This window comes from Marmota marmota, unplaced genomic scaffold (genome assembly GCF_001458135.2).
Source record: "Marmota marmota marmota unplaced genomic scaffold, marMar, whole genome shotgun sequence".
Lineage (NCBI taxonomy): Eukaryota > Metazoa > Chordata > Mammalia > Rodentia > Sciuridae > Marmota > Marmota marmota.
This window is the reverse complement of record NW_025999977.1, coordinates 47,924,461-47,947,077: the sequence shown is the minus strand read 5'-3', so window position 1 is coordinate 47,947,077 and position 22,617 is coordinate 47,924,461. Positions and strand designations below refer to the sequence as shown.

Sequence of the window (22,617 nt, the reverse complement as noted above, 5' to 3'; positions counted from 1 at the left end):
CGCCGCCAAGGCGGCGGGCGCGGGGCGGCGCGGAGAGGCCTGATCCCTGCAGCACTGGCGCGCAGCGTTGCAGAGCGGAGCAAGCCAGACGCACCAGGACTCCTGCAGGTACCTGCTCGCGTCCCCACCTCGCTGCACCCTCAGGGGACTTCTGCGTGAGCCCCCTCAACTTTATTGCATCTTTCCCCACCTTTGATGCTCCAGGCTCCGGCGGTTCGGGTTGCGGGTGCAGGTCTACTCCCGCAAGGGACTTTGCATCCTACTGGGCGCCTGTCTGCAGGCGCCCCCCATCTTCCAGTCCCTGGAGCGTGCCGTCGCTGGAGTCCTAAGTCTCTGCCTGTTGCGCGAGCTGCAAACAGCCGAAACGGTGTGTGAGTCCCTTTGAAAGCCGCGGGGAAGGTATCTAGGATCAGCTTTCGGGGCTTTGGGTGGGTTGGAAAACAGACTGGAGGCGGGAGAATAGATGAGCCGCGGAAAGGCGGCACCTCGCATAGGGGCATCCCCGGGGCGTTTCCTTCGTCGGGAAGCCCTTCCTTCCCTTTCTCGAGAGGAGGCGCTTCCCTGGCAAATGTAAGTGCTTCCCAGGCCGCCTGCTCCGCCTTCTTCCCTGTCATTTCTCCCCTCCCCTTTGCCTTGCAGCGGAGCAAGGTGCCCCGCGACAGTTGCAGGGAAGAGCGCACCCATGGCCCATGTCCTGGTGCATCGTTGCGCCCAAGGACTGCGGGCACGCTCTGGGTGGGGGCGGCTTGGGGCTTGCAGAGCGGGCGTGGAGTCACCGGTAGAGTCTCAGCATATAGATAAGTGGTAGTGGTGCGGGTCGGTGCCTCGGGGTCAGGAACTCTTTTTTTTTTTTTCCTTCCTCGCGCCCCTCTAGATAGCTGGGTGCCTGACCTCCGGAGGCTCATCAGCCTGCGAGAGATCCAGACCTGCCGGCAGGGGCCGCGGCGAGCCGGGCTAGGCGCCTGCCTTTCGCATTGCAGAGCTTGTCCCCCCTTCCTGCCCCCCCCCTCCCCGCCCGGTGTCCCTTCTCTTCGGATTTGGGAAAGAAACATCTTTTGTCCTCTTGTTATTTTCCTCTGTCTGGGCTGGGGAGACCGAGGGGATAGTTTAACTCGGGTAGCCTCTTCTTCAGCTGGTGAGAATGACCCCAGGGGCTCTGGTTTGGTGCCCAGGTGCAAAGAGCCAGGGGAGGTTTCTTATGGTCTTCCTGGAGAGTATTTATGGTTCTCTCAAGGATTTTGTCTTTCACCTTAACCTCTGAAGAGTGTGAGGCAGGCGAGGGAAACCAGACCAGAAACCTTTCCCTTTGCTTTTCATATATTTGCTTAAGCGATTTGCATAATCGTGCGTTTAGAACTGTGTAAGTTACTCCTAGATGCTCCCCTTCTTACACCACTTGCAAATAGCTGCCCACGCACACAGGAAACGAGTATTTTCCTGAGCACCTGCCTCTTTGCTAAAGGTATGAACCCCCGTGATTTGCTCTCCCCACACGCAAACTCTTCACCTGGGCATCGAACTCTTTGAGGACATTGATTCATTCGCTGTGCATTTATAACGAGCCCACCATGGATAAGGCCCAGACACTGGGCTGCGCTATGGGGATGGATTAGTGGAAGATTCCTTCTATTACTGTTCTTTCTCACCAGATTCCTTCCTTCTCCTTGTTCGTCATTTCAGAACTAGATTGTCAGTATTAGGAGAGGAAGGAGAAGGATGAGGAAGTGCATTGGAACTCCGAGTCCAAAGCATGTTGTGACCATTCTAAGGAGTCTGGTGGGATCTGATTTAACTGAATCTGTGTCTGAGTCATCATTATTGCCTAAATACAGTCATTGATGAATGCAGCCAAGACAAACGTTTGCAGAAGAGAGCAAGTTGGGAGGTCAGAAGTAGTCTTTGCGTTGTTCCTATTATTACACTATTAAAAATCCAATGCTCTGACGTTTGGATTTGTCAGCAAAGTTCCAGCTAAGGTGGTTCTTGCTCCTTCTCCTCCTCCTCTTCTTTGGAAGGGGAAGAATGGGGATTCCAGTCTCCTCCTGTCTGTAATGAATTCACTGTAATCCTTCCCAGATTCTGCATTTCTCTGTTCTTCCCCACATCTCAATCTGCCCCCTATTTGGCATTTGGAGTTGGAATGTGTGTCAGCTTTGAGAAAGCAATGCACCAAGCGCCCCCACCCCCTTCTTTTAAAATAGATAGCGTTTATTGGCTGCATACTATATATCAGATACTCTGCTAGAAATCTTTCCAGGCATTATCTCATTTAATCCTTGCAACAACCCCATGAAAAAGTGAGGCTTGGGAGTTGCCAGCAGATGGAGCCTCTCAGGTGAGTCCTGAGTTTCATGGAAGCCCAACAGGATAGAGTGGGACTAAAGTCTCAAAAGTAGGGAAGAACAGCTATCCATGGCAAATCCCTGCAGAAAGAAAAGTGGGTGTATTTATTGCCCCTGTTTATCAAGCATCAAGATGGTGTACTCCTCCAGAGTCTCACTCCTCCAGAGTTATCTAGAGGTAATAGATATAAGTAGAGAACAGCATATGACTTGGGGATCTGAGTTCCAGCCTTGATTTCTAATTCTTTATCTACTTGACTTGACATCGGTCACTTTTCTTCTCTGCGTCTTATCTGTTTAGCTGTAAGGATAGATTTCTAATATTTATTGTCACCTTTTGCTAGGCACTACAAGCTAAAAGCTTTTACATGTATTAACTCATTTCTTCTTGATGATAATATAGCAGATATTTCAAATGAGGAAAAAGACTGAAACTGAGCAAATAATTGTGTAAGGCCACCCAGCTAGGAAAACATGAAGCTGGGATTCTATCCCCAGCAGTCAGTCTGCCTGCAGGACCACTGGGAGATCAAACCTTTTCTTGTTTATTCTTAGTAGGACCTCAGTCTTAGTAGGACCTAAGACTGAGTTTATTGAGTGGTGATTGGTAGAGCTGGCTTGAAGTTTCTGGTTTTTCATCTCAGCCTTAAAAAGAATTTTGAAGGTTGCACTAGAAATTGAATCTCTTTCCTTTGCCAAAATAGTCTGCTTTTCAATGCAATTCTTCCCATCTAGTTAGAAAGAAAGGAAGACAGAACTTAGAGACCATAGACTAGGAAACTTTATGATTATTCCAGAAAACACAGTGAACAATATGAGAAACTCAGAAAAATCACAGAACGCGTTGCCTCTGAGTCAAATCCATCCAGTAAGTAAACCAGTAACCAACCCACAAATGTTTATTGTGTGGGTGCCATGTGCTTGGCCTATAGGCACTGAGGGAAGGTGGGATCTGATATGTAGTCTTTGAGCTTGAATCCACAGTGGATCTCAAGACTCAAGATCAATAAGTACAAGACAATACAGATACTAATTATGTAATTCCAGCTAAGAATTACAAAGACTTTGTCACATACAAACAACCTATTGTAGTTTGCAGGAACTTTCATGGTAGTTATTTTCATAGTAACTGAGTGTGATAAGCCTGTATCAAAGGTGAGGAAAATAAGGCAAGGTGGGCCTTGAACTTGGACTTGGCCTGGCATCTTCTGACTCCAACTGCAACATCTTTCTTCTTCACTTCTGTCTGGTGTGGAAGACAGAACAGGAGGGCAAGAGATAGGGAAAGTCCTTAGAGATGGCTGAGTTTGAAATTTATCCTGAAGCTGCTTTTTTGTTTGTTGACCTTGGCCACCTGGGGGCACTTAGTAGTGGTAGGGGAAGGAGAGTAAACAGGAGAGGAAGAAGAGAAAGTGTTTTGTTTTGGTTTTACTTTTTCGGGGACCTAATTCTATGTGAAGCATGGATGGAACACCCAATTTTAAACATAGTCACAATGTTTAGAACCTGCAGAGAAAAAAGGAAAAGCTTTCATTCTAGTTCATAATTTCTGTTCTTCATCTTTTGAAACTTTGTAGCATATGTGCATTGTAAAAGAAAACTCTCTTTTATAAACTAAAAATAGTTACTAGATTAGATTGTTGGCAAAGGGGTTTCTCTATATGGAGTCCTGCAGAGCCTTAAACCATGATTTGCTTGGAGGAGATACTGTATGAATATTACCTTCATTTGCACAAGTGTCCAATGATAAATGCTTAAGATCAGCTTGCTTTTAGCTCGCAATGTTACAGTGAAGCAGTTAATGTTTACATCAGCTGCTTCAGTTTCCTTGCTAAAGTTCCAAATAAAGAATATAGTCTCCCATCAACTGAGAACCTATTAGATTTCATCAAAATTAACTTAATGATTGCCTTATCTAGTCATAAATCTGTTATCTTTACATAGTTAAATATAAACAAGCATTCATTCAATAAGTGATATGTACTATGTCAGGAGCGGGGCAGACTGTGGTAAAGGAAACTATGGATAGGGTGTGGGTGGTGGTGGAAAGAGAAAGACATTAAACAAATAAATGCAAAATTTGAGCAGTAGTAGTGCTTAAAGGACTTCATGGAGTGACAAGAGTGGGGAGGGCACTAGTTTAGATGGGAGTATCGGAGAAGACCTTTCTTAAGAAGAGATTTCATTCTGAGGGGTAAACAGGAATTTATTAAGTGAAGAGTAGGGGAAAGAATTCCAAGCTGAGGATTCTTAGGCAGGAATGAGCATTGACCATTAGGAGAAGAAGTTTGGAGATATTTGGGAGGAAGTTGGAGAATAGGGCAGGGGTCAGATCATGTTGCACCCTTTATATAAGTTGAGGGTCTTATGGTTTATCCAGAGGGATATGGAAAGAAATTAATGGATTTGTGGTAAGGGACTACCATGAGCCTATTTGCATTTGCAGTGATCACCTCTTATCAGCAGTTTTTGCCCTCTATTTGGTTTCAGTTAACCCACAGTCAGCTGCCATTCAAAAATATTAAGTGGAAATTTCAGAAATGAACAATTCCTAAGTTTTGAGCTGAAGGCCACCCTGAGGAATGTGATGGAATGGCATGCCATCCCACTGCATCCCTCCAGGGATGTGAATTATCCCCTTGTCTAGCATGTACATTCTGTATTCCTACCTGCCTGATATTCAGTCAGTGACCATCTCAATTATCAGATCAGCTGTAGAGGTATTGTGGTGCTTGTGCTTAAGTGACCATTATTTTACTTAATAATGATCCCAAGCTGTAAAAGGAGTGATGTTGGCAATTTGGATCTGTCAAAGAGAAGCTTGAAAGTAGTTCCTTTAAGTGAAAAGGTAAAAGTACATTAAGACATTTTGAGTGTGTGTGTGTGTGAACCACAGTAACATAACTTTTATTGTCTGTATTGTTATAATTTATTTAGTTTATTGTGCCTCATTTAGAAATTAAACTATCATAGATGTAGCAAAAAATATAGTATATATGAGGGGTTGGGTACATTTAGGCATCCACTGGGAACATATTTCCTGAGGATGAGGGGGGACCACTTTATACAGGATGGCCTGAAGTCTGTGAAGAATAGATTGAGAGGTGCAGGCATGGGACTTGGAAACCTAGTTTGGAGGTGGGATCTAAAGCCAGATTGAACTAGGTTGAAAAGTGAATGGGAGGTGAGGAATTGGAGATCAGACATGGATAGCGTGGTTATAAAAGAGAGCAGAGAGGCAGGGTGGTGTGGGAACAGGTTTGTGTCTATGTGAAAGATGACGTTGGCTGAGGTTAGGGAGCTGAGTTCCCTAATAAATCTACACATACACATCTTTACATGTAGATTTACATGGTAGTAAACACTTCTAGAAGATTAATTTGAATTCTAGTTCTAGCTTTGTCTCCAGTTGCTGGGTAACTTTGAGAATATTACTTATCCTTCCCTATGCTATTTTTTCCCTGAAAAGTGGTGATTTTATGATTTAAATATATATATATATATATATATATATATATATATATATATATACAATTTCACTACAAGTCTTTTTTTTTTTGATACTGGGGATTGAACTCCAGTGCACTCGACCACTAAGCTACATCCCCAGCCCTATTTTGTATTTTATTTAGAGACAGGGTCTCACTGAGTTGCTTAGGACCTAGGTTTTGCTGAGGATGGCTTTGAACTCATGATCTTCCTCTCTTAGCCTCCCAAGCCACTGGGATTTCAGGTGTGCACCTCGATGCCTGGCTAAAAGTCTTTTTTTAACTGCATAATTTATATACATTAATTTGGATAGTTTATATAAATGGACTTAGGGGAACTCTCAATGGGCATGGAGGAATAGTTGTGATAGGATTCTAGGCATTTTCTCATTGATGATCATCAATAAGCTGCTTTCAAATTGGCTTAAATGGAGAGATGTCAGTTACAAGTCTGGTGGTGAGGAGACACGAGCCCCTATAATATAGATAGAGGGGAGACCTGGTGGAGATCCCTGGGTCTATTGTAAACTTCTTTTTATGTCTCAGTAGAATCTTTCCTATCACATGGGACACTTACTCTGTACTCATTGCTACATTGTAAAGACATGGAAGAGAAGTATCTGTGTACTGTTACCTGAGACTTCCCAGGGATTAATTTATAGTCATAGGGAAGGAAGGTCCATAGAACTTATTCCACAGAACAGTTAAGTCATTTGCTGCCTCTAGAAGATCTCTTCTTAGGTTCTCCAGAGAAACAGAACCAATACGGTATATATAATTTTAGAAAGGTATTTATTATAAGGCTTTGTCTTACACAATAATGGAGGCTGGCAGGTCTGAAACCTGCAGGGTACACTATCAGGGTACAGATCCAGGAGGGCCAGTACTCTGGTACAAGGCTGGAGACAGATTGCTGTAGAAGTGGGAAGAGCTGATGTTCTAGTGAAATTCAAAGGCAGTCTTCTGGAGAGTTCATTCTTGTTTAGAGGAGGCCAGTCTTCTTTGTTTCATTTAGGCCTTCAGCTGATTTGATGAGGCCCACCCATGCAGGGATAGCAATCCCCTTTACTTAATTTTTACCAATTTATATGTTTAGCTCATACAAAATGCCCCTTCAGAAACCTCAAATAATGTTTGACTAAGCATCTGGGCACCTAGCATCCCAGCCAAATTGGCTTATGATATTAACCATCACACCACATTTAGCAGTATATGCTGAACTAAAGGTCCAAAAGAAGGAAAGAATACTCAGTGATAAATCTGGAGTCACAGGGAGTGAGCATGAAATAGGGCCATTGGATTAAGAGTTAGTTCAAAGATCTGTTAGGTCCTTTGCTGCCTCAAGAAGACTTTTTTTTTTTTTTAGTAATATTGACCTAAGTTCTGGTAAATATTTAGTTTGTGTTGAGATAAAAGAATGCCAGCAGACTAAATTTGGGGGCTTGAGTATGCTTACTTTCAAAAAACTTTCCTGCTATGGGCCACTTGGCTTTCCTAAGCCCTGATGGATGTGTGGAGGTGAATTCAAAAGCATTTCCTATGATTTACTTGAGGTAAAAAACATAATTGGCCAAAGAGATGGGAGGACCTCGTGGTTAAAGACTGTGGTTTGTAAATTTGGATTGAGAAGAGATGCCTGGGTTCTGGCAAGGAAATCTCACTGGTTCTTGTCTTGGAGGTCAATAAATCATATGGCGTAGGCAGGGTTTTTCTTGTGGGTTTTTAAGATCCCGATTTTCTAAGTATGGTAGCCTCAGGAGGCCACTGACATTAAGTCCCCCCTCCCCCATTTCCTTGGCAATTAGACGTTGTCTGGCTAAGATTCAGCCCTGACCTGTGTTTCAGAGTTGAGTCTCCTTGGCAAAGCTTATTTCCTCTGGGCTGAGAGTGTAAAAGGGAAGTGTCATGTGTGACAGTATCTACCTTCCTACCTATCTACCCACCTACCTATCTACCTACCTACCTACCTACCTACCTAATCTATCTATATATCCATTCATTCATTCATTTCTATCTATCCACCTATCTCTGTTTGTCCATTCATCTATCTGTCTATCTGTCCATTTAGCTATCTTTGCCAAAGTGTGAAAAGGTACCAATGTCCCCATATCCTCTCATCATCTCTGTAAATCCTGGAAAGCAGGCTGACTTGAGATGGGAATAGGAGAATAATAGACATTCATACAGTGCCTAAGACGTCACCCTTTAAGCCATTTTCCCAGACTTCAGGAGTCTGTTTTCTCAAGCATGCATTCCTATTTACTATGGGGTGAGGACTTTCTTGCAGCATGGGAGAAGGAAAGCCTGCAGCTACCTAGAGATAATGGCTAAAGCCGCCTTCTGAAACATAGCCTTGAGCTGTCAGATGCCCCTGCTGGGCATGCTGGAGGATCTGTTTCTTCCTTCCAGTTCTAGTCTGACTTGGTCCTCTGTATATGGAGAACTCGGAAACTCAGAGAGAGGTGGGAGTATGTAGGAAATGGGTTGAAGAAAGGAGAGGTGTGAGAATTAATTTTAATAAGTCAAATTAAAAACTTTTTTGACTTGCATTGCCTGGGGCTCTCATTATTTTATAATTTTTTTTCATATTCATGAAATATAGAATTAGTCATAGCAGATAGTTCTGGGCAAAGCATTTAAAATATCCTCCTAGGATGGCTTCCAGGAATTGGATATGGATGTTTGTGAAGCATAAACACATTTTTTTCTACCTTCCCAATGATGGACTACCTATCTACCTATCTATCTACCTATATAAATCATCATATTTATTTCATTATATCTTTAAAAAAGTAAAACGCCCCCCCCCCCAAAAAAAAAGTCACTGTGAGAACTTGCTGCAGCAAAAAACACTTGGCCCTCTGAAAGTTTCATTGTAAATTTGCTGAGGATTTATGGTTTGGCAAAAGCATTGTGTTTTCTTCTAGCAGCAGGAAACACTTTTCTGAAATCCGTTTTGGAAATGCCAGAACATGTCGGGTGCTCAGGCGGGGTACAGAGAAACAATAGCTTATGTTATGCTTTGCAAGTGTCTCCCAAAATTTCATGTGTTGAAATTTGGCTGCAACTTTGATGATATTAAGAGGGTGGGAAATCTGACTAAAATTCATGTGTTGGTATTTGGATGTGAGGGCTTTGGGAGGTCATTTGGATTGCACGAGGCATGAGGATGAACTCCCAGGATGGCACTAGTGACTGTGTAAGAAGAGGAACAGACCTGAGCTGGCATGCTTGCTCTGCCCCACTGTGTGACGCCCTCCCCCATGTCATCATGCAGCAGGAGGGCCCTCCCAGATTCTGGCACCGTGCTCTTGGACTCCCAGTCTCCAGAACTGTGAGCTAAATAAACTTCTATATAAATAACCAGTCTCAGGTGTTTTGTTCCAGAAGCAGAAAATAGACTGACAACTAGTGGTAGACCTCATCACAGTGTCCCGAGCCCCCAGGAAAGCAATATGGCGGGAAGGCACCTCCCAGGCAACCCTTTCCACTCCATTTTGAGCAGGAAAACCCTTGTTTTGTAAGTGGAACATTCATTTAGTCATGTTTCCACCAGACATCTCCCACTTATCTACTATGAATCAGCCACTGATGTCACTCTATGTCAGGGATATTGCTAAGAAATGGCATTCTGCAAGTGCAAAGGAGAGGTCCCTATTTAGTATTAGATTTGTGTGTGTGTGTGTGTGTGTGTGTGTGTATGCGCGCGCGCGCGCGTTGATGGAATAAAGGAGTGCACTGAAAGCGTTCTGAGAGAGGTGACATTTGAGCTGATTTCTTGAAGACAGAAGTTGAATTAACTGGAAAAGAAGGGGAAAGAAGATGCCCTCCAGAGGGAACAGCCTCCGTGAGGTTTGGCAGGGAAAGTGCATGGTGTGGTTGGGGATGACAGTCAATCAATGGGACTGAGGCAGCGGAGTCAGAAGCAGGTGGGTGGATGCTGAGGACAGAGAGGCAGGAGGGAATGCTCTTGCTTAATGTCTAAGGAGTTTAGACTCTGCCCTTGAGATGCTGGGGGATACTTTGACTTGTGGTTTAGAAAGTTCTACTGGCTCCTGTGAAAAGGGAATCGGAATTATTAGTGAGAAGGGAGATAAGTTGATGCCACTGCTCAACTGCTGGTGTGATTTTTGTGGGTACGGGAGAGGGTCCTCTGCTCCTCAGTGTCTGAAATTCTCTAGAATTCTATTTCCCTCCTTCCCTCCCTTCCTTTCTTCCTTTTGAATGGAATTTTTGATCCCATGTGTGTTTTCTCTTCCTAAAGTCTCCAAATTTCCTTGGGGTAATTGTCCCTGGCCCTATTTGAATATTGTCTTGGCAGGATAGTAGCTGCTAAGGATGTCCCTGGAGGTTCCATTCTTTCTGCCAGCTTCTTTTCCATGCCCCAATATAGCCATTAGGTGGACGGGTGGCACGGGCTTAGCCAGTCATGAGCTTTGTTAATTGAGTGACTTCCAGACCCTTCAGAAGGACCTTGGGTCTTTCTTATTTCAGGTATGGTTCTTTGGCCTTCTTTTAGATTCTAGGAGCTTCATGTAGCCTTCTGAAAAAATTTCATTTGTGTTAGCCACAGCAGTTGTTGTTTGTGTTCCAAGAACCCCAATAGATGTAGGGAATGTCCGAAGGCCTTACTTCATACCAGAATCTAAAGTAGCTTTTCCTGCTGGGTTCAAAGGGGGAACAGGGAGAGAGCACAAGGGTGTTATCTGCAGAAATGGAGCCAGGGATGTCCTGAAAGGACAGAGGGAAAGTATGTCTCTGCAGACCAACTTTGTTACTTCCCAGTATTACTGTAGGGTCCTGCTTCTGTGTCTACCTGGAGTGGGTCAAATTAGCATCAAATAAATGGAGACACTTCTTAGATACTTAGGATTCTAGTTCTTATTCACTTAGGACTAGTCCTAACTCAGGACTCTTGCAGTATTAGTGATAAAAATAGTTAAGTGTTGATGGAGCACTTACATAATGCACCAGACACTGTTATAAATGTGATGTGTACATTAACCCATTTAATATTCACAGAGACAGATGGTGATTCTTCATAACTTTTATGGATGAAAATTCTATTGTCATCTTGTCCTGTATGCAATGGTTGTTTTATTACATCTATCTATCTATCTATCATCTATTTTTCTATCAACAGACAGATGAGGAAACCTCAGGGAAGACTTTTAATAACTTAGTGAGGAAGTGGAAGATTGGCTGGGTACTGAGCCTGTGCCTTTACCCACGGGTCTGAATCTCTTTCTGACTGTGGCCTCAGTTTCCTTGTTTGCAGAATGAGAGTACTAATAGCATTTATCCAGAACTGTATAGCATCAAGTAAACACCATATAATATTTTCTTAGAATAATCACTTTGGGACAGACACTATCACAATGCCAGAATGCACATATTTATACAAGTGAGCTCAGGACTCTTCCGTCTGTTCCTAATGCTTTGCAGAGTCTGGTAGCTCCTAACAGAAAGGATGGGGGGCGGGGTGTGTGTGATAAAAAGCCACTGGTATTGTTCCCACACTCATTTAGGAGGATAAGACTGAAGGAGAGTTTATTTCAGGGGCATAAGCCTGAAATAAAAGTGTGACTCCCCGACCTGTAGCGAGGCCCTTGGTGAGCTCTGGCCTCACTAACTCTGCTCTGTATTCAACCATCTTGAACCTCACTTTTCTCATCCGTCAGTGGTAAATCATGAGGATGCCTGCCTCTCCAGGTTGATCTGGAGATTCAAAAAGACCATTCATGCATTCACACTTTCATTATTTCTTGCAGGATATTAAAGACACAAAGATTGAGAGAACAAAGCCCTACCCTTGCAGAGTTCCCAGTGCAGTGTGGAGAGAGTGAGGAAATTGTTCTGTTGTAGTGGAACAAGTTAAAAACTGTGGCAAGGCAGGCACAGTGGGTAGGACCCTAGGAGGGGGCCTGGATTCAGGGATTGGTCCTAGAAAATATCATAGAGCTGAGTCTGAGGGCATTCTGAACAGACAAAACAAGTATAGGGACCTGGAACCATGGGAAATTGGGGCCCTTGAGGAATTTCAATTAAGTTTTCTTAGTTCTAGAACTTGAGTTGAGTTGTGCCAGGCAAGCATAATGGATGAAGAGTAATAGTAAGAGCTGACACTTAATCGATCATCTACTGTGTCTGTAGCACAGACAGTTTTATTTGTATCATCTCATTTTTAATCTTCATAACTACCCCATTTGGTAGGTGATATTTAGTATCCATGCTTTAAAGAGGAACTGAGGGGCAGAGAACTTCAGCAACTTGCCCAAGATTAGATAGAGGTGAGGCTGGGATTCTGACTCATGCATCCTTAATCCAGAGTTTATGCTGAAGGCCAAGGGGACCATCAGAGGACTTTCAGCTGGTGCATGTGCAATAGAGCGTAATCCAGCCTGCTTGGTATGAAGGAGAACGTGGGAGTAGGAAATGCAGATAGGCCTAAGCAAGGGAGACAGTCAGGAGTCTACTGTGGAGAATGAGTGCAAAAACACCAAGTATCTGGACTGAAGTGGGGGAGGAGGAGGAACAGAGAAAAGAAGTGGCGGGAGAGGTCTTGGGGATGTGTCTTTGCCCATCCTTGCTGCTGGTTGGGTGTCAGCTGACCTGGGAGGACTCTGACATGATCTCCAGGTGTTTGGCTTGGGAGGCAGGTGCAGTGGGAATAGAGGACAAAGGGAAGCTTTGGATATGTTTATTTTAAAGTCCTAATGGGACATTCAAATGGACATGTTCAGCAGGCAGTTGTAGGAGTCCAGAATGTAAGAGGGAGGTCTGGGTTGGAGACAGACACCTGGGCTCCATAATCACATGGGGTTAGATGGCATTGGCCAGGGAGAAGAGCAGAGGGACAAGGAGGAAACGTGGGGTGAGGTGGGGGGTGAAGACCACAATCTGGAGGCCAGCAGATTGTATCCAGGCTGTGGGTTTCTTTGGTTTGGCCTACAGTATTAGCACATGAGAAACAATAGTGGCAACATTTAAAAAACTGGGAAAGTTCCCATAAAAATAAGATTTGTGGGTGTTCTTGACAAATTGGGTGATCTGACCACCTGATGCCCATAAATGAGGGATGGCACTCAGCAGCCAGGTCTTGTCAGCCAGCTGGTACTCCCCAGCACGTTACAGTAGCCAGGTGTCTTCCTCCTTCTCTCATTTTGGGCAGCTTCTTGGCCCCTGAAGATATTTAATTTGTAGACTCAGATTTAAGACTTGGGCAGAGGAAGTAGAGTTTCACAGGGAACTAAAGATGAGTAATCAGACAAGTAGGAGAAGTAAGAGCGAGTGGTGAATTGCAGGGGTGGGGAGATGGGGGGACGAATGCTGTGGACAGTTAAGTCAGATGTAGACTGGGAAGTGTGCCTTTTAGGATGCCCTTTGCAAAAACACTTGGCGGGGTGCTAGGAGAAACTCATCTTGAGAAGCTGTGCTGCAATGAAGAATTTGGGTTGGGAAACTTTATTTTCTGACATTTTACAATGTGTGAGTGATGAGTGTATATATATATATATATATATATATATATATATATAGTCTCTCTATATACACACACACATACATGTGTATATGTACGTATGTATATATGTGCCTATATATACATATATACATCAGGATGACATATATATCAGGATATACATACACACCCATATATGTGGGTGTATATATATGTATGTGTGTGTGTGTGTGTGTGTATCAGGATGTTTGTGACATAAAATAGTATTTATTTATTTGTGCTTGACTTACATTTTATAAGAGTGACAAAAAATCCAGTCTTAGCCTTGGTTGGTAGATTATTCCCAAAGAAGAGGCTGTTCTTATTAAAACAGAACCCTTCAGGTTTTAAAATGAAATCAGGTGCTTTTTATTCCTTGCTGCCAAGACAGCCCTTCTGATTTTAAAGGTGTTTGGCCAATAAATGTGACTTTACTACAGCAAGCAGCGGTCCCTTAAATGGGAGTAATTTTGCATCTTAGCATCGGCAGGTGAAGTGGAGAAGTGGCCAAGCGGTGATTTGTCACCTCATTTACTCGTGAGTTCTTTTGCTGTCACTTCCCTCTGTCTCTTGCCTGGTGAGGTCTGTGGGATGGTCTCATTACCTATCACCACTTCTGTTGCAGTCTAGGTCAGGGTGCTTTTCTTGGATTTAAACCATATCCCCAATTTTTCCAATTTTTTTTATATTTGTTTTACAATATACTTGGATTTAATAATGTGGGGTGTGTGTGTGTGTGTGTGTGTGTGTGTGTGAACTATTCCATCTTTGAAACAGCTCTCTTTGTTAAAGAAAAAAAATATATATCTCCCATCTGCTGGTGGTTGATAATTAAGCTACTTTTCTTGGGTGACCACAATTTCAAAAGCACATTTGTTACGATTTTTCTTTTCTCTCAATTACTGCAATGGGTCAGAGAGACTTTAAAATTTAACATGAATGGAAGGAGCCAGGAGCTGAGTGTCATGACAGATGTCAATCGACTCATTAATTGATCCAACAAATAATGTTTAAGGTCTTAACTGTGTGCTAGATGAGGTTCTAGGCACTTGAAATACAATGGTGTATAAAGCAGAAAAATCTCTGCCTCCCAGAGTTCATGTGGAGAAAGGAAAAAAACAACTATATAAAAAATGAAAATACGTATTTCTATGTATTTAAGGAGTGATAAAGGCTCAGGATTAAAAATCAAATGGGGAAAGGAATAGGAGTTTGGGGAGGTAGTGACATCTTCATCTTTTTTTGTGTGTATGCTGCAAGGGATTGAACCCAGAGCCTTGTGCATGGAAGGCAAGCACCCTACCACCCTGGGCTATGTCCCCAGCTCAGAGAACATGTCTTTCAAGTGAAGCCTGGAGGAAGTGAGAAAGGAAGCCTTGCAGTCGCGGGGATACAACCATCAGGCAGAGGGACCAGTTGGAGCGGAGGCTCTGAGGCAGGGGTGGGCCTCATTGGCAGGACTGAGGATTGGCCTGGAGTCCTGTGCCAGTCAGAGGAGGGCAAGAGGAGCAGGAGATGAGACCCCACAAGTGACGTCGGGAGGGGAGGGGAGCTTGGCCTCTGAGGTGGAAGTTGCTAGAGGGTTGGCACAGGAGTGACACAATGTGACTTACATATTAATAGGGCTCTTGCTGAGGGATTAACTTCCCCTGTAGTGTCAGGGGACCCCTTTGGCAGCCCTATGGACCACTTTTCAGATAGCGTTTTTAAATGCAAAACATGAAGGCCACAGAATATAAAGCAATCTGATTGTATTGAGATGCATTGTCAAAATAGTAGATCCAGTTTATGATTGAGCAGTGTGCATGCTTCTTTATTATTTCATTAAATAAGACCCAGCCATAGGTCAGTAGAGGAGGCTAGGGCTGGGTCTTGGGTCTTCAAGGGTGCCCATTTGCCTGCCTATTTCCTGCCTACAGCTCCAACCAGGACAGTTCCTTCCTGGGGCCAGTGGAGTGGTGGGTCATTTGGGCCAGTAGGGTGACGCAGAGCCCTCTCAACTCTCAGGGGTGACCAGGCTGGGGTCAGTGGCTGTGTGGTGTACTCACATCTTTGAACACCTTGGGCTCCTTACTGTGGGTCTAAAGTCACATCACTTATAAGTGGTGTAACTTTGAGATTGCAGTAATGAATGACAGGATATAGAATTATCTTGAAACGTCTACTGCTGCAAATTTGTGGTTACTACTAAAACTACCCTGGACCAGACCCACATTTTTTAAAAAAACGTTTATTTTATTTATTTATATGTGATGCTGAGACTCGAACCCAGTGCCTCACACAAGCTAGGCAAGCACTCTGCCACTGAGCCACAACCCCAGCCCCCAGGCCCACTTTTGTAATGGAAGGAATGTTCAGTTTCAGTTGGAGATTAGTGAAAATAAAGATATTTCCCCCCATGTAATTTCCAGGACCTCCTGAATTCTCTCTACAGACCACTTCTCTGTAGAGAGCAAATTCAGTGGGATCCAAAAGTGAAGTGGGATGTTTCTGTTCTTGTCTGCATTTTCCCTCAAACCACTGGGATTCCCTGCCAGCTGTTTCAGATCCTGGAATTCCTGGTGGAATGGTGCCTACAATGGTGGCTTCTCATGTTTCAGACACCCTAGGGACCCGAGGTAACTCCAAGAGGTCTTTGTTTATCTGGTTCCTGTGGCCAAACATTTCAGGAGACTTGGGGTGTGGCAACTTGGCTCAGGCAGTCAAGACCCTTCTCCCAGAAGTACCTCTCATCCTGGCTCACAAAGGTGTGGCCAGTATAGACAGAGCTCTCTGTAGTCTAAGAAGCAAGAGTCTAAACATCTCTAGGTCACAGGTCTCCATCCGAGCCAAGCTCACCTCCCTTCTGCTTCCTGTGCATCCCACAGGCTTTCTGGTCTGGCGTCTTGCATGTGTTCCTTCCCCTTCTTGGAGAGAACCTTCTTACCCTTACCTGTCCCCTTTACCTGATCACACCCAACCTTTTCACGCAGGGACCCTACTCTTATGCCTTTGTTCTAAGGCACAATTTACTGCCTCTGAACTATGGTGGCTCCTTCTCTGTACCTTCCTCACGGAGATGACACACTCCACTTCATATCGCAGTTATATATTTGCCTGTTTACCCCCCTGTCAGCCCTTCTGAGCTCCCATGAGCTCTGAGGGCAAGACCCATGTTGTCTTTCGGTCTCCATCTTCCCAGGATAGTGCCTGCTGTAAAGCATCTCTGGGTGAATGAAAAAGAAAGAAGCTCATGATTTCTACACATGACCGAGGAGCACCTTGGCTGAGGATTCTGCGTCTCGCCAATCTGTAAGTTCACCTGATATCTGTCTTTCCCTACTTTCCTCCTGCTCAAATACTACCAAGACTGCTTATGCCCTTTTACCTTTCTAAATAGAATTAACTATTTCCTAGGTATTTTATGCCACCTACTCATTTGAAGAAACTCATATGATGTTGAGAAGGTGCACAGTAGAAAGCAAAAAACCCTCCAAATTCCATCATCCAGAGAGAATGCATCTGTATGACTTCATGGTATAATCCTATAGATATTTTTTTTTTACTATAAAATTTCAGGCACATTTGACAATGATAGGATCATACCATCTATTGCATCATCATTATTATTACTTTTGACTTGGTATATTGTGACTGTTTCTCCCAGGTCTGCAGCCAGGGAGCACAGTGGATAAGAGAATGGCTTCAAAGCATTGTTTGGATTCAATCATGAAGCCATCACTTCATAGCTATTGACCCTGGAGAGTCAGTTAACTTCTCTATTTTCCATTTACTGCATCTTTGAAGTGAGTGCAGTCAAAACAGTACTTTGTAGGAGTGTGGTGGGACTTGCATGGGTTCAGAGCAGGGAGAGGTGCTATGCTTATGTGTACCCCATTGCGTGGCTGCCTCAAACCTACTTAACCATTCCCTTTTTGATGGACGTTTAGGTTGCCTCTGACTTTTTACTCTTATGAATAATTAATGATACACTGAATATCCTTGTACATACATCTTCGAACATTTGTCTGATTCGTCTCCTAAGGATACATTTGGAAATGTGAAGCAGTGGGATTTCTAGACTCACATTGCTGTACTGTCCTTGCGGGGGAAGGTTTCCCTGAAGTGGTTGACACTGCTATTATCACTGCATGATGTCGGTCTTTCTTGTACCCTCCAAAGCTGCTGGCTTTCTATCAGTGCATCAGTGTAGTTATTTGATGCATCCTTGTTCACGACATAGGGGTGTAAGAGGCTAGGGCTGGGACACAGGCCCCCAAGTAAGCCTGTTTTCTGCCTTCAGCCCAAATCAAGACTGCTCCTTCCAGGGGCTGGTGGAATGGTTGCAGTCATTTGGCTACTAGGGTGACCTCAGAGCCCTGCCAGCACTCATGGGCGACCAGACTGGGGTAAGTGGCTGTGTTATGGCGTTCCTCTTCCATGGGACACACCTCCCCTGGGCAGCTCCTGGCCTGATTGTAGATTGTCTTGGTGAGGTGACTCAGCAGGATGCGTGCTGTTCCCCACTGTGGTCCCCCCCCCACACCCCGCCCCCGGGGAGGTTGTCTAGAAACACAGAACCCTGGGGAGGGTGGTGTTTTGTTACCCACGATACAAGCCTTTGGGCTTTCTGGAGATGGTATTGCAGTCACATTCTGAATAGTTGAGAGAAGTGTCATTTATATTAACCTTTCAAATACAATCTAGAGACTTTGCTCTAGAAAGCACTTACTAGCTTTCTCACGGAAAATCAGAACCTCTATAAATTTATTTTTGATCCCTGAATATATTAGACTCTGAGAAGTTTTCATTTTTTCCCCATGGGATAGATAAGAAAATCATGTTAATTTAAGGATATTAACTTAAGGTACTTCTTGAAATTTGATAGTTTCGAAAAAGTATGTAGTTCAGGGATATTCTTAGTAATCCACTGTCTGAATCAACTGGAAGGTGTTGCTTTAATCTGATTGCTTTGGATTATAGGATTTAAATATCAGTATAATTTTTCTAGCACAGTAAACCCAATTGTGGCAGTCTGACTGAGATATTTTAATATTATTTAAGCAAAACTCTGGATGGCAATTCTCATTAGCTAAGCAAGATAGAAGTAGGGTGGAATTTCACCTTCCATTATTATTCCTCTAATTCCATTACTCTCAGGTTTTATTGAAAATTGGTCTGTGATTGATGAATAGTGGCAAGACTACCAAACTGACATGTAGTTGCCTTTTCCCTGGGACATTAATGAGTTTCCACAAGACTGGAGCTCTGTCCAGGGGCTGGTGTATTCAGTAGGATCAGCACTATTGCAGAACGCTGCAGCAGGCTGCAGAGCTAAAACTATTAGTGCATCACCGTATATCATTCTGGGATTGAAAATGTTAGGAAACAATTCAGACAGCCCCTCTGGGAGAAAATCAACAATAGCCTTTTCACTCATGTGAAACATGTTTTGAGTTTCTACAAAAGGTTAAACTTGCTTTTTATCTCTCCTCATTCTAAAAGTTTTGGTTGTCTGATACCATGACATGAAATGTCAAGACCGAATTCTAAAGGAGCAAGTGTTGGGGGACCTTCTCCAGCCCTGATCAGCAGAGGTACTAATGTGATCTGGTGTTCTGAGCTTTCTGACCTTCTGGCTCCCAAGAAGCTACCTGAAGTCCTTTTATTTTACTTATCGAGTGTTGATTCTCAACTGGGGATGATTTTGCTCCCCAAGGGACACTGGATAATATCTGGAGACATATTTGGTTGTTGTTATCTTGGCACCTCGTGGGTTGAGGCTAGGGATGCTGCCAACCACCCTACCTTGCCTAGCACTGCCTTCACCAGAAGGAATCATCTGGCCCCACAAGGTCAATAGTGCTGAGGTTAAGAAGCCTCGCTGTAGAGGTATGGGAGGTCAGGAGGTATCCAGGAGGTCCTTACATGTGCCATGTACCTGATGGCCTTGTCATAGGTCAGGGTCAGCTCTCTAATAGGCTTTCAACTTCAGAAACTCACTTTTAGGTGTCCTAGAGTTGACCAAACTCTAGGAGATTGACTTTCATCAAAACTCACAGAGATTGTATAAACAGACTTCTTCCCACCCTGTGAAGCTCTACTCACAGATGCAACTAGTGGACTGAGTGGATGTTTTTGTTGGTGACATAGCTCACCTGCTCCCGTTGACAGAGTGCGTGAGGACTCGCACCACCAGCAGGTGCCTCCTAGAGCCTCCAGGAGTCAGAGCAAAAAGGAGGAGTTTGGGTATTTCCGGATACCTGAAACTGGAGTGTTGACCTTAAACTTCACTCTTGATATGCGCCCCCTCCCCACCAGGGTGGGAGGCGTGGAATCTTCAGGATAAGATTTTTTTCTCCTTTATCTGGTGCTGGGATAGGTATTGACAACCAACATGTCCTTTTCTCTTTCCTCCTGTTTCCACTGCTGCCTTTCATGATCCATATTAATTCTTTTTATTAATTACATTTAGTCTTATTGGCTTAGGGGAGAAGACTGTTTTCTTAAAGTGTGTCAAGCACCACGGTATGAGAGGGGTAATTAATATGTGGATGAATCTTAGGACAGGCTTCTCGACTGGAGGCTTTCCCTGTCTACTGGATGGCACTGACATGACACAACTCAGCATATGACAGGGGACATAAGAGGATTCTGTGCAAGTATAGAGGACACAGGCCTATGCCGCAATGTCACACTGAGTGTCTGCTTTGATCTATCAGGCACAGATTTCCTCATTTCTGGAGGACAACCTTATACCCGTGGGAACAGTGGAGGGAGTCCTTGTCACTCTTGGTGGCTGTCTGCTGTCCATTTGCTGTTCCCTGGGTACAGTTCCAAAATTGCATGTCAGGTCTCTGGGTGAGGAAAGAGTCCAACATGCCACTTGCTCCTCACCTTTTTCCTCTCAGTGATGGAGGCAGTCACTTGGGACTTTTTGAATGCCATCGTCTACCCACCAGGAAACACAGGCAGGCTGCAGGGGAAGAGTCAGCGTGACGCAGAGAGCTATTGCGAAGACAGGAATTCTGCAGAAGGCAGCAGTCCTTGAGTGAGCTTGATGTATTTTGCCAGGATCCTGCTGAATCACTCAGCAAAGTCAGAAACCTGTTAAGTGCTAAATCGCAACCAATATTCCCTTCTTTTGAACAGGTCAACGCTGATCGGGTTGGGAGGGACATAGACAAATAGAAACACTGTTGGGTGGGATTGTCAAGCAGGGAGGGGGACATAGGTCACATGTAAAATTTCCTTCCCCACAGCCTGCTGGCTGGGGTCATGTCTGCCCACCTCTGCCGCCAATCCTCCCCTGACCTTTTCCCAGCCACTAAGAGGGATCTTGATGTCCATGCTAATTGTAATCAGACAGACCTGCCAGATTTTGAATCCTGATCTATACTCTTAGGTGTGGAAGTGGCTCCAGAGCTTCCAGTGGCTGAGGACAGAGGAGATGTGCATAAAACCATCCACGTACCTGGCATGTTGTGGGGACTGAGAAAAAGTCACGTTTAGAGGGATGCGAATTGACATAAATGCATAGTAAGAGGCATTGATTGGTGTGTCACCTTTTCTGGAAATCTGGTCTGTTTGTTTGTTTAGATAGGAATCACTCTGATAGAAAATGGGGATAAGGCATAGGAATTCTGAGTTTTGCTGGCAGGGGAGAATAAAAGGGACAGACTGGATGTCATTCATTCATCAGGCCTTGACTGAAGCTGCCCTGAGTACCAATTTCTGTAAACAGGATACACTTGGCTACCCTCATAGTCTGTCCTTGGGCCAGCCCTGACCTTTCTGTGGTGAGCCAGAGCAATGAGCTTCTAGCCAGTGCTGGGGAGTTCTTGAAGTACTGAAAAGCCAAAGTACTCGGCTATTTTCTTCTTTTCAGTAATTAATACAGTGATATCAAAGCTGTTTGCAGTTAATTAATTATTCCTCAGATTAATCTTACCTTCCCTTAAGACACTCTACAGCTGGAAAGGCATCTGATAGGGGAAAAACTATATGTATGTGCTATGAATTCTTTTCAAAAGGAGTGGCATTTCTGTGTTTTATTGGAATGCAGATATCTAAGGCTGACTCAAGGAGGTGTTGCTAGGAGGTCAGGAGGGGTGGGCTTTAGCCTCTGAATTAATTTTATGCATCCTTGTAGACATTGCTCAACCTCCTGTACCAAAAATTCCATCTCAGAAGTTCACTTGCATGGAGCTGCATTTTGCTTCTGGATCTTTCTTCATTATGTCTTTGTTGGAGGTGAAAGTTTACTCCTATGCAGAGCAGGAATGTGCTGAAGAATTGCACAGCTCCTGTTGGGACCAACTTGGAAACTGTTCAACTTGGCTCTGGCTCCACTGCCCCCGCTTGATTTGGAGCATGAGCCCTTGTGGGGTTGGGGGCAGGTGCTACAGTGTGGTTTGTGATCTTCATGCCTTAGATAATGCCCAACAGATCCTAGAACATATGAATGTTTGTTAATAACTGAGATAGCCAGAGGCATTTCTTTCATGTCTTTTGCTCAGAATCAATGTTTTTTTTTTTTTTTTTCCCCTTCTCCCTCCTTTTGGATTTGGTGTTGATTGGAAAACATGAAAATCAATGGATGGATGCTTAGATACTAGTACAAATCTATGGGGATGCTTCAACTTGAGGCAGGCTTACCTGGTGGGGAATTGGAATGTTTTTCCTTTCTTTAATTTATTCAGAGAGAAATATTGAAATTTGTCTTGTTCGTTTTGCCAAACTTTAAACACCCTCTCCACTTGTGCATTCACTGCGTTAGTTAATCAGAGGACTCCGCTAGCACCTGTAGTCATTTCTGATCTGCAAAATATAACAATGGGAAATTTTAAGGAAAAAAATGAATTTGGTTAGTCTTTAAAATCCATTGATTTCAAATTATAGAAGCAGAGTTAATTCTATTAGAGCAGTAACCCTGAGAAGTTGGTCTCTGAATGGATGAATATGTGTTCCTTTAGAAGTTTGCACATATGTCTGGGGTGAATTGACTGGAATAGAAGAAACAGTGTGGGATGGGGGTGAGGTCCTCATTCTGGTGCCTAGTCCAGCTTGGGTGTTAGTTGGCCTGTGTCAGTGGAGGAGGCCACAAGTATTTCACTTGTCAAGTTCTGAGAGTCCTTAAACCTAGCCACGTGTCCAACTGGAGTGATGGTTCCACAGGGGAAAGACCACCCTCTCACTGAGAGCTCAGTGAGGCTCTGAGATTTGGGTCTGATCCACGAAGTACTTAGAGCATTGAGTCAAGATCAAAGGTCCTCGTTACATTTCTTCCCTGGAATTACAACTTGGCTGA

At 44.0% G+C, this 22,617-nt stretch overlaps 1 protein-coding gene across 4 annotated transcripts in view; it reads left to right on the top strand.

The window, feature by feature from the left end:
* Kcns3 (potassium voltage-gated channel modifier subfamily S member 3) overlaps positions 1–22,617 on the top strand; it is a 43,108-nt gene continuing 20,491 nt past the window's right edge. The window contains exons 1-3 of one of the 4 annotated variants that reach the window (XM_048804773.1): positions 1–108; positions 205–367; positions 16,510–16,619. The gene's annotated coding sequence lies outside the window, so the exon portion shown is untranslated. Of the gene's footprint in view, positions 109–204; positions 400–16,509; positions 16,620–22,617 lie in introns of all 4 variants that reach the window. The other 3 variants (XM_048804772.1, XM_048804774.1, XM_015479494.2) reach the window with 3 other exon arrangements.